Consider the following 18,224-nt stretch of genomic DNA (forward strand, 5'->3'; position numbering starts at 1 on the left):
GGTGATTAGCTGTCGCGTGCCACCCTGGAATGCACTCCTTCCATGCACGTGGTTTGAAATTGAAAATATACTGGAGCATCGTCAGGTCCCAACCCAGGATGCACAGCAATGAAGTCTATTCACAAACTGAAGAATTTGCACTACTTTGTTAAGCAAGATGTGGTGCGGATACGGTTTTAGTTATCCCTAAAGAAAGACAGGTGTTGTCCGAAATGTATTGGGTCATATGCATTTTCATCGCTCCAAGAGAAATTGTGAATCCCCAAGTGTTTGGCAGAAAAGCCATTACAAGCGCATGTTGAACTTGTGGTTGAAATTTGGGAGGATGAACTGATTTGGATAAAAATGAACAATGGATTGGGTTGACGACAATTGCTCAAAAAAGGAGAACATTATTGGAATTCATCTGTTTGTGAATAGACTTCATTGCTCTACATCCTGGGTTGGGACCTGATGAGACTCCATTATATTTTGCATTCCTGTCATTTCCCAGCGCTAGCACACACTGTGCTGCCTTGTGCCAATGCAGGCACCCTTGCTCCATGGTGCACACAAATAATCCCCTGAGGCATTTTCATCTATGTGTGCTGCAGAATGCCACCCTACATGGCCCTTTGTGGCCTGATTTATCAAGCCACGGAGGGCCATTCATGGTGGCCTTGTGTGGATTGATAATTTCAGCTTGGCGTGGCACAAGGGCGATGCAATTCTTTAATAATTATGATCCCAAATGTGTGGCTGACTCCATCTTCTGTGGAGAAGTGTGGCTCACTGGTTAGAGGAGGCAGACCTGGAAGCAGAGGTCAGCCCGGGACCAGGGTTCAATTCCCGGCTCGGCGGGGTCTTGAGTCCTAAAAATGTCCATGGACTCGACAATTCTCGCTCCGGTGCCTAATCGATTCACGGGTTCACACTCTGCGACTCTGGGCAATAGCTTGCTTAATCTCCACAACGGCCCCTCGCTGCGGGATGCCTGGCTTTCACCTTGCGGGTACCCTGCCGGGGTTATCTCACAGGGGAATACCAGGACGGGTTCCCTAAGCAAGCGCTTAGAAACCGCTCGGTGATTTGCGCTATATAAATTCCTGTACATTTACATTGTCATGGCAGGAAATAAATTCCCATATAGAGAACCCTTGGATATACAAACAAAATATTCCTAAACATTATTCTGTTTTTCTGTCTTTTCGCTTTGCTTTGGTGGCCAATGGCAGAACAAATACACCAGCATTTACTTGTGGCAAAAATAAAACATTTCCCAATAGTGCTCATTTTATTAGAAAACATGGAGTGTCCTTTTGTGCTTACCAAGTTAAGGTATTTTGTCTTCTCCTGTCGAGTATAGCATGCCCTTAAATTATAACTGACAATCATAACCATGATGCATTTTATTATTTTCAGGAAAAATATATTATATGTGTGTATAACTGAGTGCGTACATTTTTATTCTAATTCATTAAAATCAGTGTTCTTTGACTTCCATTAAAAAATACTTTTTAACCAGGAAGTTGTGTTCCCCTCACTGTTGTCTTCCTATGTTGGTGCTGTTTATGAAGACAAGACTTGTAAAACATCTATCAGCTTAAGCCACATGCTTGATGGGCCTGAGAGCCAATCATGAGACAGGCTGAATGGACAAAGGAGGAAGACATAATCTGATTGGACGGCTCCAAAGTCATTGAACCAGAGCCGGACACAAATGGAAAAGAAAAGGGCTTTCATTGATGTATTTTTTGGAGCAGTCAAATCAATTAAATTTGTAATGGCATAATCTTCCATGCTCTCATTGCATACTGAATTCAAGTGATAGGTTCTTCCCCAGTGCTTAGTTTGTAAATAAGTGCCAGGGCTCAAGGTATTGCTCAGAGGCCATGTCCGCTTGCACTAGCAAAAGAACTTGCCTGTGCAGCTACATGCCAGCATAAACGCTCTCAGTAACATTGCACTTCCATAAATGTGACGGTTTGGGCTATTCCGGGCCACCCAAAACAGTAAGAATGGCCTCGATATGCTAGAATCTAAAACAAAGGGGCAGATTTACAAGAAACTGACACATCTGTAGAGATGCATCAGTTTCCCTACACCAGCCTGCGATACCCTTGCATCACCATGGATGCGCCGTATTTACAATACGGTGCACCATGGCGCAAAGGATTGAGAGATGCATCAGAAAACCTGACATATCTGTTGGCCCAAAAGTCACGCATTGCTGGAATCTTGCCGATTTCACTGCGTCACTTTTATGAGGCTTTCCTGCGTGGGAATGCCCAGCCTGCATACATTATACCTGACGCAAGTATGATGTGAAGCAAGGCTTTACAACGTGACGCATTGATCCAGCGGCCTATAGAAAATATGCCATAAACAACGCTACCCAACTTCATTACCTATAAACAAATTCTACACTAACTCATGGACCCATTTATAAACATGACATATTTGGGCCTACTGAACCAGGTGGTCAAATTAAACCTATATACTCCCTAATTACAAACTATATACATTTATATACATCTGCGGAAAGAATATTGTCATTAGAACAAATCCTAATTATTTAAATGACCACCATTGGCGATGGGATCTAGCTAATAGCAACCTGTACTTCTGAATAATCAAGACCAGCTTGTTTGTCAAAAGTAAGTTTTTATTAACTAATTTATGGTATTTCAAAAAGTAATTTTATAAATGCAATTTTATTAGCATTAAAGTAAGCATGTTTGAAAAGAATCATGAGAAAAATACAGTTTAAGCAAGTGAATCAAAGTTTGAGTAAGAATTTTAAAAGTTTAGCATTTCTAAAGTCTAAGTCCCTAGCTAAGTTAAATAAATGGAAAATAAAGTAAAGTTCTTTGAGGATTCTTACGTGCTCCACGCAAAGTCCAGCAGCACTTCACCCTCATCGGAAAGTCAGAAAGCAGCAGCCAGCCCATCCCTAAGGGCATGACTTTTTATACCTTTCTATGCTAGCTAATCTAAGTAAAGGAAAGTTTTTCAGAAAACCACGATGTCCCATTGGTTGAGAGTGACAAGTGACATGTCACCCACATTTCAAAACTTCCATTAGGTCACATTTCTTAAGGACCATTGTCTTTTCCAAACGTGACCAGGAGCTTCCTTGGTTTGCAACAATTGTAAATCAATGTTCTCGCTGCGTTCATTACACTTCCGCGGGTGCCAAGTTAGAGCTGACAAAACTGTTCTTTTCCACCGGTTTATGACCTTGGCCACGTCCGACAAATTGATGACAGTACGTCAGATTTGCTCAGTGAATGCAGCTTTGACGAACACTTTTTTCAGAATGGGCATCTCGTGACTTTTGCAGAAGTAAAATTCAGCTTTTTAGCAACCACGAGCAAACTAGGCCCAAAAGCAGGCAACTTATGCTTTCTAGTATAAAACAAACACAAGAAAAGTATTAATGTAAGAAATAATGTTGATTCTGTATCCACCCTATGTTTACTAATTGATTAACCTTCCCAATTAGTCTAATGTTACCTAGCAAGTGCAAACAAATAAAGCAGCGTTTTATATCTACCAGTCTTCATGAATCCATGAAACTTATGTGCACCTAGAATAGTAGAAATGACACCACATAGACAAGGAAAAGCAAAATAAGCACATGCCTCTTTTAGGTTTGCTGCAGTTAGTAATGACAAAAACGAAAACAACAAATTATTTTATTATTTCGCACGAACAAAAAGATGCAACACTTATGCACGTTTATGAGCACACATGTTAGTCCCCCCATGTGTAAAGTTTAATCTAGATTGTATTAGCACAACACATCACAAATCATTAATTTTATTATTCATGTTATGGGAATGTGACTTTGCGAGTTAAAACAAAATTCTGTTTTCTATCTCGCTCCATCAACTCCCTCATCTGGTGATTAACAAATCACCACACCACCACCCAAAATTTGGTAATTTAAACTTCCGAGAAAATGATTCAAATTCATTTGAGTCAGTAATTCTAAAAACCTGTGTCTGCAAAATCCTCGGAATTGGCATAGCGTTCTCTGTGCAACTCCTGTAACTCAATCTCCCTTTCTTCTTCCTTTTTGAGTTTATAAATCCTTCTCTTTTCTTTCATTTGCTTCTTTCTTTTATGCAGCAAACAACCAATTTTTGTCAAAATAAAAATGAATATTATTATAATCAAAGGTGCCAAAATCTTGCCAAGAATTGAACTTCCAATGTCATGAAACCAATTTTTAATTGCTTGGAATCTTTTTGAAAGTTTCCCTGTAAAATCCTCTTCTTCTAAAGGAATTATCTCTGAATGCATCTGTGTAATGTTATTAATGTACATCTCGATGTTCTTACTTTCATCAGGTATATATGTGCAACAATGTTGCACATGCAATATGCCACAGACTCCTCCCTCTTTTGCTAGGAGTATATCTAAAGCAAGGCGATCTTGAATTACCATTGATCTGATTGCAATTACTTCAACATTCACTAATTGGAATCCATCAGCTGTGTCTGTTGATAATCTGTCAACAATTGTGGACAATTTTCTAATTCTCCCTGCATTTAGGGTTATACCAACAAAAGGTATCACTGCTTGAAAAATGTCTCCCAGAACTTCTGTGAAAGTTTCTCTTTTGACTCTATTTACATAATTATGAATTTTAAACAATCCTTCTGAATCTCTATCAACATGAAACACTTTAGGAAAAACAATTCCCACATAACAAGTTCCATACCAATGGTCTGGAAGGTTGTAGTAGGCCTTGTCACCACAAACAAAATAAATCCCAGGAAAGATTGGATCTTTTCCACCTTTGAATCCCCAACCTCCCAAAATCTGGTAAGTATCTTCACAGTTACTTGCACCTACAAAATAATTATCAAAAAGTGTATTATCTCTTCTAATGCAAAGCTTTCCACTAACTGGTTTGTCTATGTGAATTGCAACATTTTCAAGCATTTTGCCATTTAACTTCTCGTCCTCTTTCTGCCAGAACCTGGACTTAGTCTGCTTGACTAATTCATTTCTTTTATAAATTGCTCTCCTCTCCTCAACCAGGTTCAAAAATTTCTTTCCCTCAGCACTTAATTTGCAGGTTAGATTATTCTTGTAAGCATACTCATAAGTAAGTTCATTAGTAACAAGGAAAAATTCCCTCATCTGTTTGGCTTTCTTATGCTTATTTAAAGCACCCTCAATTTTTATATTCGCAAAAATCTCGTCAAAATCTGAATAATAATACTCTAAGCATCCAGTTTGATAGAATAAGCTAGCTAATACACTGCATGTTACACCATATGTAAGAGGAAGCATATTGTATGTCACCCCCTCAGAAACAGAAGCAGGTAATTTTACGCACACGTAACAATCTTTTGCGTCCATCACCTTTACATATTCACTCAAAAGCTTTGTGAATGTATTGCTTGAAAAATCACTAATAGATTTATCTTGATGAATGCTAGGTTGATGAACAATAACTTTTTCAGATACACTATGTTTAGTTTGACTAACTAAAGCTTTGCTTGTCATGTTAACTTTGTGTAATTCTCTGTTCATCTCCAAAGGGATAATCACAGCTAAAACCAACCAGAGCAGAATTAAAATGAGCAGACACACCAGAGTCATCTTACAGCATCTTTTGAAAACAGAACACCTTGAAGTGCTCTCCTTAACATAAGGCATTTTTGGTTAGTTTTGCCTCAAAAGAAAAACAAAAAAATGATTTTAAAAATCTAAAAAAACTAATTGTTTACACCCCCCTTTTTAAACTATTTATTTATTTTTTTTAAACCTAAACAAGATTTCTTCGACCTTATGTCACAAATAAGTTCTCTTCAACTAAACAGTTTTTCTTCGACCTTGTGTCAGCTAACAAGATTTCTTCAGCCTTTTGCCAAATTAAAATTTCTGTACTTCAATCATTGTCACTAATTTCCTCGATTTCATCTTCTTCACTACTACCATAAATGTCAATGACAGGTGGAATTACCAAATAAGTCCACTCAGGTGACTTGTATTTCTGATTTGGCTTTATTATCCTTTTTCCTTTTCTCAACACCACTTCAATTTTTCTTCCAACTCCAACTTCTTTTCCAGGACTCTTTTGACTACTGATTTCTTCAACTTGTTCTTTAGGTTTCTTGATCAACCTGACTCTCAATCTTCCACCAGGCCAGTAGTCTGCTTTTCTCACATATTTCTTCTTTGGTTCAGAAGCATTTGATTCTGACTTCCAAGCCCTTTTCTTTCTGTTTTCACTTTCACCATCCACGTCACTTTCTTCAGTTTCGTAGTCTGAAATTTCAATCGACTCAGGAATTTCTCTATTCGGCAGTTTTACTCCTTCAGAAACACCACTCTCATTTCCAATACTGGTACTTGGTAATTCGTCTTCTTCCTCTTCTTCAATTACCTCCAACTTCCCAGATTTTGGATTTCCGTTCCTTACTTCAGAGCTTGACTTCTGCTTTTCGATACTCTCCTGGTCTGAAACTTCTTTTTGTTTCGCTTCTCTGTTTCCAACAGAATTGACTAAATCTTCAGTTTTCTTTCCTTTTAACAGATTCTCTTCACCTTCAGAATCTATTTTAATAATTTCCAAGTCTTTTCTTGTCAGTTTTCCATTCACAGGCACACGTTCCAGATGTCGACCTTCTTGTCGATCTTCAGAATCTGGATTTGTTTCACCTTCTACTTCAGAATCAGAATCATCTGTAGTATCACTTTTAACATCAGAACTTTCAGGAGTTGGTACTGGAATAGTATGACTAGGATGAATCCAACGTTTCAATCCCTTGCATTTTACTGCATTAGTAGTGATCAGAATTATTTGTCTAGGCTTCTGCCATCTAGGAGCCAGACAATTTCTTCTCCGATGTACTTTTGTTCTGACCCAATCACCAGGTCTCAGATCATGTGTCAAAACTTTTTCATTTGATTGTGCTTCAGTTCCCACCTGATTAGACACAGAAGTCACTATATCAGATAACCTTTTACAGTAATCCAAAATAGCACTGTCATTTATGCTTAACAGTTTACCTACAGGTACAAAAGCTTGCCTCATAACTCTTCCCATTAAAATTTCATGAGGACTCAAACCTGTCTTTTTATCTGGTGTACTTCTTAATGACATCAAAACAAGTGGAAGAGCATCTGTCCACTTTACACCTGTTTCAAGACACATTTTTCCAATTCTGTTTTTAATTGTTCCATTAATTTGTTCAACTACCCCAGATGCCTCTGGTCTGTATGCACAATGTACCTTCTGCTCAATGCTCAAAGCTTCACAAATTAACTTCATCAATTTGTTATCAAAATGGCTTCCTCCATCACTCTCAATAGTGACTGGAAAACCGTATCTTGGGATAATTTCTCTGAGCAGCAGTTTTGCTACTGTAATTGAATCACAATCTCGTGTAGGAAAAGCTTCTACCCATCTTGAAAATAAACAAACAATCACAAGAACATATTTTAAGCAATTGTGTAAGGGCATTTCAATGAAATCCATCTGTAACCTGGTAAAGGGACCACCCTCTCGACCAATTACTCCTGTTCCCACCACTGATTTTCTGTTTGGATTCATTTGTTGGCATGATAAACACCTTTGACAAAAAGATTCTGCAATTGTTCTAAATTTAGTATTGAACCAAGTCTCTCGGAAAAGTCTGATCATAGAATCTCTTCCAAGATGAGCTGGACCATGATATAATCTGGCCATGTCAGCAATTAAGCAATTTGGTAAGACTACTCTGCCATCTTTGTAAACCCACACTCCATCTTCGTCTCTTGGTCTACAATCTGATCTTAACCACAGATCTTTTTCCTCATCATCTGCTTCATTTTGTAAATCTCTAATCTCATGCCATGTTTCTACAACTGTTGTTAGCATTAATGAATTTGAATCAGATTCTTTACTCTTTTCCCGATTATATGCACAACCTTTTCTTGCACAGTACTTTGCTGTTTCGTCTGCATAGGCATTGCCTTTTGAGATATAATCCACTCCTTTAGTGTGCGCTGCGCTTTTGACAATTGCGATTTCTTTCGGCAACTGTATCGCTTCAATTAATCTTTTAATGAAAACTGCATTTTTAATTGGTGACCCTGCTGATGTCATATATCCTCTCTGAGACCAGAGTTGTCCATAATCATGCACAACTCCATACCCATACTGACTATCAGTAATGATGGTAACTCTTATGTCTTTTGATATTTCGCATGCACGAATCAAAGCAATCAATTCAGCCACTTGTGCTGAATGAACTCCTTCCAGACATGATGCTTCTTCAACATCTGCAACTGTACAAACTGAATATGATGCTTTCAAGACACCTCCTTCAGTTCTCAAACATGAACCATCTACAAAGTAGACAGTATCTGATTCAGGCAAAGGTCTATCTTTGATGTCCTGTCTTGGTTTAGTGCAAAATTCCATAACATCTAAACACTCATGTTCTAGTTCAGTGTCATCAATAATTTCAGAATCAGGCAGTAATGTAGAAGGATTCAGATTCAAACATCTTGAAATCGAAACATTATCTGCCCCTAGTATTATTTTCTCATACTTTGTCAATCTGCTGCTTGTCAAATGTTGAGTTTTACCTCTAGTCAGCAATATTTCAACTGAATGAGGCACAAAAACTTTCACAGGAAATCCCATAATAATTCCTTCACTCTGCTCAAGACTGATACTTGTAGCTGCAACTGCTTTCAAACAACCTGGTAATGCTTTTGCAACGGGATCAAGAACTGCAGAGAAGTATGCAATAGGTTTCTTTAAATTTCCATGTCTCTGGATCAACACAGACAATGCACATCCTTCTCTCTCACTGCAATACAGTTCAAAATCTTTCTCATAATTTGGCATACCTAAAGCAGGAGCTTGGCATAAGCTCTTTTTCAAGTTCTCAAAAGATTCCATCTCAGCTTCGTTGAGAATAATTGGATCTTTTACATCAGACTTTGTCAGTCTCTGTAGTGGTTTCGCAATTACTGAGAATCCACTTATCCATTGTCGACAATAACCAACCATTCCCAAGAACATTCTGACCTGTCTCTGTGTCCTTGGAGGTTGCATTGCTTGAATCATTTTTATTCTCTCAACTGTCACTTGCCTTTTTCCCTTTGCAATTCTGTGACCAAGATATTTTACTTCTTGCTTGCAAAACTGTAATTTTGCTGGGGACACTTTATGTCCCTCTTCTGCAAGGCGATTCAACAGTATTATTGTATCTGTCACACAATTTTCTCTTGTCTTAGCAGCTATCAACAAATCATCGATATACTGCACCAACGTAGACCTACCAGGTAAGTCTAAGTTTTCCAAGGACCTTTTTAACAATTCATTAAATATTGAAGGACTTTCTGTATAGCCCTGAGGGATTCTACACCATCTGAGGGTCCTACCTTGGAATCTGAAAGCAAAGATTTCATAACTGTCTGGATGCAAAGGAACGGTAAAGAATGCATTGCAAAGATCAATGACAGTATACCATTCAGCATCATGTGGAATCTGGTACAGAATCACTGCTGGATTTGGAACCACAGGGCAACATGGAACAACAATCTGATTAACCTTTCTCAAATCTTGTACAATCCTAAATGTTCCATTTGACTTTTTAATTCCCATAATCGGTGAATTACAAGGACTACTCTCCATTTCTTTTAATACACCTTGTTTGATGAATTTTTCAATCACAGGTATAACACCTTCAATTGTTTCTGCTTTCATTTTATACTGTGGAATGTTAGGAAATTCTATTCCCTGTTTCAATGTAATTTTTACTGGATCTACGTTTTTCATCAGACCCATCTCATTCCCAGTAAAATCCCATATTTCAGATTTCACTGTTTCCTTGAGCTCTTCAGGTAAATCTTTCTTTTCAAATGCAGGAAACAATTTTGTTTCATCTGTTTCCATCAGCATCATTGTCATCCTGTACAAACCATCTTCCTCCATTGTTTGTAACTCAACCCCATCAGGAGAACAATATATTCTGCAATTCATTTTACACAGAATGTCTCTGCCTAATAACTTTACTGGACTACTATTACAAACCACAAATCTGTGTTTGTCTTTAAAATTCCCAATTTCAACTGGAACTGGATCAGTCAAATCAGTTTTAATTTGTTGATTGCTTACTCCAACAACTTGGATGGTATCCCCAGAGAGAGGTAGGTTTTCAATTTCCACTGATCTAACAGTAGAACGGGTAGCACCAGTGTCCACTAGAAAAGTGATGTCTACATCGTTAACTTTCCCGTTTACAAATGGACCAGACTGGTCAACCTCAAGAGTGGCTCCAACAACACACTCTTCCTCCTCTCTCGGGCACCGTCAGCAATAATCATCAGAATCACTGTCTTGGCTTTCTGTTAACAAAAATTGTTGTGAAGCATTTTGCATTTGTACCCTTTGCTGTTTTTGCTGTTTTTGTGGTTTTATCACCTGTTCATTTCCCTGAAATCCCACACTTGAATTATATTTTTGAACCCCCGCACAATTCGGAAATGGTGGTTGTGGCAATTGATCCTGACGGTTATTCACCTGTTGCTGCAACTGTCGTTGAATGTTTAACTCGTTTAACCCCTGTTGCATCTGTAGCTGTTGCTGCGGGTCAACACCATTCTGCATCTGTGAATTCAATAAGGGATTCTTTAAATTTTTAGGAGGTTTAGGACACTCGTCTCTCCAATGTCCAAATTCGCCACAATTAAAACAAGGTAATCTTTGTTTCATCTCCTCAATTTTTGGACTAAATTTTCTCGGAAAAATATTACCTTTAAGCTTTCCTTGTATCTGGTTCGTATTTCCAGTTTGAACAAAATTTGTGTTCTTATTACCCATGCTGGCAATTTGTTGCTCAGCCACCTTTACCTGAGCCCACATGGCTTTCTCTTTGAGCTTCTTTTGTCTCACTTCCAACTCATCACTACAATACTTAGCTTTTCTCAGAATGTCATCCACAGAAAGTGATTGCCATCCTACAATACTATTCCTGATCATGTCTGCAATTTCAGGTTTCAGGCCATAAACAAATCTATAGACAAAATGACTCATATCTTTTTCATCCAGCTTTTCATAGCCACTGTATTGTTTAAAAATTAACAGTAATCTCTCATAAAAAGAATGAACTGATTCTTTTGTTTCTTGATTTGTCCTTTCTATTTTAACCCAATCAACTTCTTTGGGTGGAATTTTGTTTTTCATCCAAACAATCACCTTTTCATAAAAATCCATTACAAGAGGATTCGGAGCACCAGTTTCTTTGATTCGTTCAGGTTCTGCCTTTGGCCAACTTATTGATATTTTGCATTCTGTCCAAAGATCTGATGGGACGACAATGTCGAAAAATCCATCTAAATCAATCCACAGAACTTTTGAGACTTTGATAAACCTATCCACTTGTCTATACCATTCTATTGGTTTCTCCCTCAATTTTGGAAAGTAATTTGTGAACAGCAGTATGTCCTGTCTTGACCAAGGGACATGAACATATCCTCCACCTGCAATCTCTCTCATTGGAAATTGTTTTGACAATTTTTCCAATTTCTCCTCTTCCTTCTTTTTCGTCCATTTCACTCTCCACTTATTGAGTTCTCCCAGCTTTTTGATGTAAACAATCAAATCTTTTATATGTAATATTCTTCCCATTGAGTTCAAACTCTCAATGTCATTTTCTGAAAAGTCTAATCTGTAATGCTTTGCAAAATTCTTTTGTTTACTCACATCGATTTCGAGTTCTGCTGCTAGATCCTCTAACTGATCATATTTATTCTTTGTTTTCCACTGAATACTTTTGCAAATGAACAGTAGTTCATCATCTCGATAGTAATTTAAACTATCAGGACCAATAGTTCCAATTATTAATTCTTCAATATTTGCTTTCAATTTAGCCACATCAAGTTTTGGTGTGGTCACCCTAACTTCAGGACTCCCTACATCAGATTCTGCACCCATCGGTGTTTTAGGAGATAAATCCTCATTAAAAGTTAAATCTGGCATTCTCGATCTCGAAGAGTTTATTTCAGATATGTCTGAGTAAAATTTTTCACCAAGCTTCTGAATTTCTGCATTTAAAGGGATAGACAACCCTGTCTTGTTTGATTCTCTTTGGTTAAATACAGGCTGAACAGGACCAATCGTTACTGGAACTGTCACAGCTTCCATGCCTTTTGTCATTCGTCTAATTAATTCTTCCTTAGATCTTAAATATTCAGCAGAATCAACAGCCTCAACATTTCTTGTCTCTCTTGCATAATCTTTTGGAGCTTCTCTTGCTCTTGGAGTCATTGAAAAATGTCTACCTTCATTTCGAGCATTATCGAATTCTGGTCTTCTAGGAGTTTCAATAATCTCGCAATTATTTGGATAAAGTTTAGGAGCTTCATTAATTGGAGGTGCACTCGGTGAAGTTTCTGTAGAAACCACCGGAGTAGACCATGATCTAGGAGGTCTCAAAGGCTGATTCTTTCTAGCTGTAGTGTATATTTCTTCCATAACTGCATCTTCAGATTCACTTTCTATAGATTTCCCAGCAGGAGTACCCATAACCATTTCCTGAATTAAATACAATCCTTCACTCATGTTTCCCTGCCTCCACATTCGCAACCTGTCTTCATGAGTATCTCTTCTCCAAGCTGGAGATTTAGAAGGTCTTTTAATTCCACTAGCTTCTCTTTGTAACTGATACATCTCATCTTCCCACTCAACTAAAGCTTCAAATTGAGTTGGTCTCGGTTTAGGAATAAGAGCATTCATTTTCTCTCGTAGATTTCTCAGAACCTTTACATTAAATGAACCATCATCAGGCCAAGTTAAAACGCCGTCGTTCTTTGTATAGCGTTTCCAGCTATCAAACCATAAAACAGTATGATATCCATATTCACCTTCCATGTACGCTGCAGGTGTTTTATACTTATGAAGTAATTTACCACCCCGCGTTTCGATTTTCTTGTCAGGCGAAAATACATTTTTAAATTTCTGAAATAATGTTGGCTTTTTCTCAACATGTTTAAAATGATAACTCATTTTTAAAAGTTAAATTTAATTCACAAAATCGTTCGTAAAATATTTCCGGGATGTTCCACAAAGCAACCAATCTGTGCGCGAAACACACCAACAAGCCAATGACAGTTGAGCTACGTCACTTTTCTGCTCAACTAATAAAATTGGAGTTTTTCTGAAGAACCAATCAGCTTACAGGTTGTCAGAGACTCAAGAACCAATCAGAGTACAGTCTGTGACGTAGGTCACCCAATCCCAGCGCGGCTCTGTGACGTACACAGCAGCTGCGGTTTCTCACTTCTCACTCCTAGCGCTTACCCCTCCATCACAAATTCTTTTCACAGCGCCATTTTAAGAACACTTTTCAGTGTAAATTAATTCTTAACAATGACAATAAGGACTCATCTGTTTGTTTCACTATTTAGGATAGTTTACATACATTCAAGTATCCACACTTCGGAATAGTCGGCGCTATTCACACTAAGGATAATTCCCAATTGTCAGTAGAGTAACTCTTACCCCACCCTTCTAACACGTAAAATTATGAACTCGTTTTCCTCTGAACGCACCGCGAAGTGACAGTTCGAAAGTTCCACTTGAACATAAATTACAAATCAAACTCGCACTTTCGCACGGAAAATTCCCTAAATTCAAACACACATGAAATCCGTACAGGACTCTCACCTGTTTATAGAAATCATGCACCGTCAGCAAAATAACGACGTTATCCGTACAGGACTCTCACCTGTTTATAGATATAAAACATGTATCCCTACAGGACTCTCACCTGTTTATAGATAATCATGCACCGACGCTACTTTACCCTTCAATCAAGCTCGAATATATCTAGTACTCTTATCACAGTGAGTTTTATGGAAGGCGCTTTGTCCCTATTCTCATGCTGCTCTAATTTCTTAGATAACTCTCACTATTCAAGATTCACACCTAGCCCTAACACTGTGCTGCACGGCGACAACACTTGTGGTACACGGCGATACCACTTGTGATACTCGGCGATATCACTGCAAACAGAACAGATGACTTGCGTGACTAATTTCTTGTCACACAATCTATACCGGTATAGCTTACAGATAGCACGAAAAACAAACTTAACATATGTTAAAACATCGATCCTATTTCCATACCATAACACCCTAGCAACCCTTAGCAACCAACATATTACCTTGGTTACCCTTAGCAACCATCAATTTCTGCTACCAGAGAATTGATCCAGCGGCCTATAGAAAATATGCCATAAACAACGCTACCCAACTTCATTACCTATAAACAAATTCTACACTAACTCATGGACCCATTTATAAACATGACATATTTGGGCCTACTGAACCAGGTGGTCAAATTAAACCTATATACTCCCTAATTACAAACTATATACATTTATATACATCTGCGGAAAGAATATTGTCATTAGAACAAATCCTAATTATTTAAATGACCACCATTGGCGATGGGATCTAGCTAATAGCAACCTGTACTTCTGAATAATCAAGACCAGCTTGTTTGTCAAAAGTAAGTTTTTATTAACTAATTTATGGTATTTCAAAAAGTAATTTTATAAATGCAATTTTATTAGCATTAAAGTAAGCATGTTTGAAAAGAATCATGAGAAAAATACAGTTTAAGCAAGTGAATCAAAGTTTGAGTAAGAATTTTAAAAGTTTAGCATTTCTAAAGTCTAAGTCCCTAGCTAAGTTAAATAAATGGAAAATAAAGTAAAGTTCTTTGAGGATTCTTACGTGCTCCACGCAAAGTCCAGCAGCACTTCACCCTCATCGGAAAGTCAGAAAGCAGCAGCCAGCCCATCCCTAAGGGCATGACTTTTTATACCTTTCTATGCTAGCTAATCTAAGTAAAGGAAAGTTTTTCAGAAAACCACGATGTCCCATTGGTTGAGAGTGACAAGTGACATGTCACCCACATTTCAAAACTTCCATTAGGTCACATTTCTTAAGGACCATTGTCTTTTCCAAACGTGACCAGGAGCTTCCTTGGTTTGCAACAATTTTAAATCAATGTTCTCGCTGCGTTCATTACACTTCCGCGGGTGCCAAGTTAGAGCTGACAAAATTGTTCTTTTCCACCGGTTTATGACCTTGGCCACGTCCGACAAATTGATGACAGTACGTCAGATTTGCTCAGTGAATGCAGCTTTGACGAACACTTTTTTCAGAATGGGCATCTCGTGACTTTTGCAGAAGTAAAATTCAGCTTTTTAGCAACCACGAGCAAACTAGGCCCAAAAGCAGGCAACTTATGCTTTCTAGTATAAAACAAACACAAGAAAAGTATTAATGTAAGAAATAATGTTGATTCTGTATCCACCCTATGTTTACTAATTGATTAACCTTCCCAATTAGTCTAATGTTACCTAGCAAGTGCAAACAAATAAAGCAGCGTTTTATATCTACCAGTCTTCATGAATCCATGAAACTTATGTGCACCTAGAATAGTAGAAATGACACCACATAGACAAGGAAAAGCAAAATAAGCACATGCCTCTTTTAGGTTTGCTGCAGTTAGTAATGACAAAAACGAAAACAACAAATTATTTTATTATTTCGCACGAACAAAAAGATGCAACACTTATGCACGTTTATGAGCACACATGTTAGTCCCCCCATGTGTAAAGTTTAATCTAGATTGTATTAGCAGAACACATCACAAATCATTAATTTTATTATTCATGTTATGGGAATGTGACTTTGCGAGTTTAAACAAAATTCTGTTTTCTATCTCGCTCCATCAGCATCTCCCTAGATGCGTCATGTTGTAAATTGGCTGCATTGCTTACACCACTGTTGCCTCACAGAAGTGACACAGCGCTGGCGCTAAAGTGTTGCAAGGAGCTAGTAAATCTGCCCCAAAGTGTGTATTTAATTTTGAAATTACATTTTTAAAATAGACAGAAGGCGCAACCATATGGTGGACTGTCATAGGTAAGTGGCCGTGTTTTAAACTTAGGGGCCCATTAAGATCACGGGTGGATTGCCACCGCCAGCATGGCGGTGGCGATCCGCCCGTGAGCCGACCCCGCCCGCCACCCATTTACCCCCGCCATATTACTATGACGGGGGGACCGTGGTGGAGGGAAAGACCGTCCGCCGCTTTTCCGCCTGGTCAATGAGTTGCCCAGGTGGAAAAGGGTTTAATATGGTGGCGGTGTCTGTTACACACCGCCACCCATATTAACATGGGTGCGGAAAGATGACTTTCCGTGGGGACATTGCCGCCATGGAAAGGCATGCGGGGATTGACTGCTGGGGCCTGTTACGGGCCCCCAGGTACTCTGGGGGTGTGGGGGGTGCACATGGGGGGTACCTGTGGTACCCCCCCAGCAGTTCCATGCACAACATGGCAGGCACCCCGCGGTGCCTGCCATGTTGTGCATGGAAGAGCACAACATGCCTTCTTGGCATTGTGGCGGGAGGTGCTGAGTGCACCGCCCGCCACAATGCCAGGAATGCAGGATTCGCCTGCCACTGTGGCGGGCGCATCCTAATTGCCCCCACGGGACCCCCGCCCTTATGGTGGGTGGTCCCTTTTACCACGAGAATGGCGGGAGGACAAAGTCCGCCCGCCATCCTAATGATGCCCTTAGTGCTGTGGCAAGAACCGGCAAACACCAGCACACACTAAGCACTGCTCTTTTCTTTGTGATGCTATCGGGGTGCAAGCCGAGACACCTTTTAGCCCAACAGCACCCGAGACAGGCACTACTATGACCCCCAAGCTTCTCTCCTCCTAAGCTTGACCAATCACAAACCCCCTTCTTGCTAAATAGATCCTCATGCCACCCTAAGAGAACTCAAATTACTGACTGCCATTTGCTAACCAATTCACTTAAAAGTCCCTTCGATCATTATAATAATTTCCAATCGGCAATATTTTCAGTTTTTTTTGTTTTTTTAAATAAGACACTTTCTCCATTTGAGACAATAGGTGAAATAAATGCTTTTGTTGTTGAGCACAATTTTTTAACAAACAGACAGAGCTGGCGTTTACACATTTAAAAGCTTTGTTGGGATTATTATGAAGACAAGTGCCTAGTTGTGTGAGGTTGTATGTCTGATAAGATTAGTCCTGGGGTCAGGGTCTGATTACTGTGTTACGCACTTCAGCCTGTGTAGTGAATACAGGTAGTAAGTGTGAGAAGCTACCAACTCTTCTCAGAAGGGGGCTACACTTTTGGTGGGAGGTTTACAACACTATTCTGGTAAACCATCACCCTTGGAATGGGGCAGAGCCATGACTTCTCAGCCTTGATGCTGTTCCTTAAACTTGGCAGTACTAACTCGTCTTAGCAAAGTTGCTGTACCTGGAAAGGAACAATAGAGACTCTTCTGAGCAGGATTTCCATACCCTGAATCGGACAGAACTAGCACTTTTCAGCAGAGCTGCACGCGTCCTAACCAGGTGCCCCATATACTTTTTAACAGGCTTCTTGTATTATAATTGGGACTGGATGGGAACGTCTCAGTAGGGCTGCTATGTATTGAATAGGGCAGTATCGGTACTTCATATCAGCACTGCTGTAAATTCAGCGGGACAGCACTACTTACTGTTTAAAGACAATCTTTGAGGTTTTCACACAAATGAAGTTGCTACACTGCATTCTGTGAAAGAGCAGAGCAGCACCACATATATTATGGTAGGGCCTTGTTTCCTCCTTCTTGCGCTGGTGCACTTTTTGTTGTCATGCATCAACACACACACCCTTGCTCAAAAGTGCCAGTGTGTGTGTGATGTTTAGCACATGTTTTGTACTGGAAAGGTACCTTTCCAATATAAAGTATTCTGTATAGACATGGTTCAAGTATTTTCTCACTTTATGTGTGTGTGCGATACATTACAGCCCACAAGCAAACTTAGAAATGTTTTGAGAAAAGAAAACCTTTCTCACATATTACACCTGCCTCCAGGAGGCATACATTTTATGCAAATCCTACCCTTAATTTTTAGTAGACAGGAATTTGTGACAAAAACCATGGGTGGTCCAATGTACAACTCACGATACAGCTCCTTGACACAAAGTAGTACAGAGTTGTGCAAGCGCTACTTTGTGTTACTTCAGTACTACTTTCCAATACAAAACAAGCTTTGCACTTGGAAGCAAATACCAAAACAACACCTTGCACCAGTGTAGGTTAGTTTTGTTATGTAAGCCCTGTGCAAAGTGTTAGTAAACGTGGGTCTATGTCTCACTGGGGACCAGATAACTGCAAGA

The sequence above is a fragment of the Lissotriton helveticus genome, chromosome 5_1 (assembly GCF_964261635.1).
Source record: "Lissotriton helveticus chromosome 5_1, aLisHel1.1, whole genome shotgun sequence".
Lineage (NCBI taxonomy): Eukaryota > Metazoa > Chordata > Amphibia > Caudata > Salamandridae > Lissotriton > Lissotriton helveticus.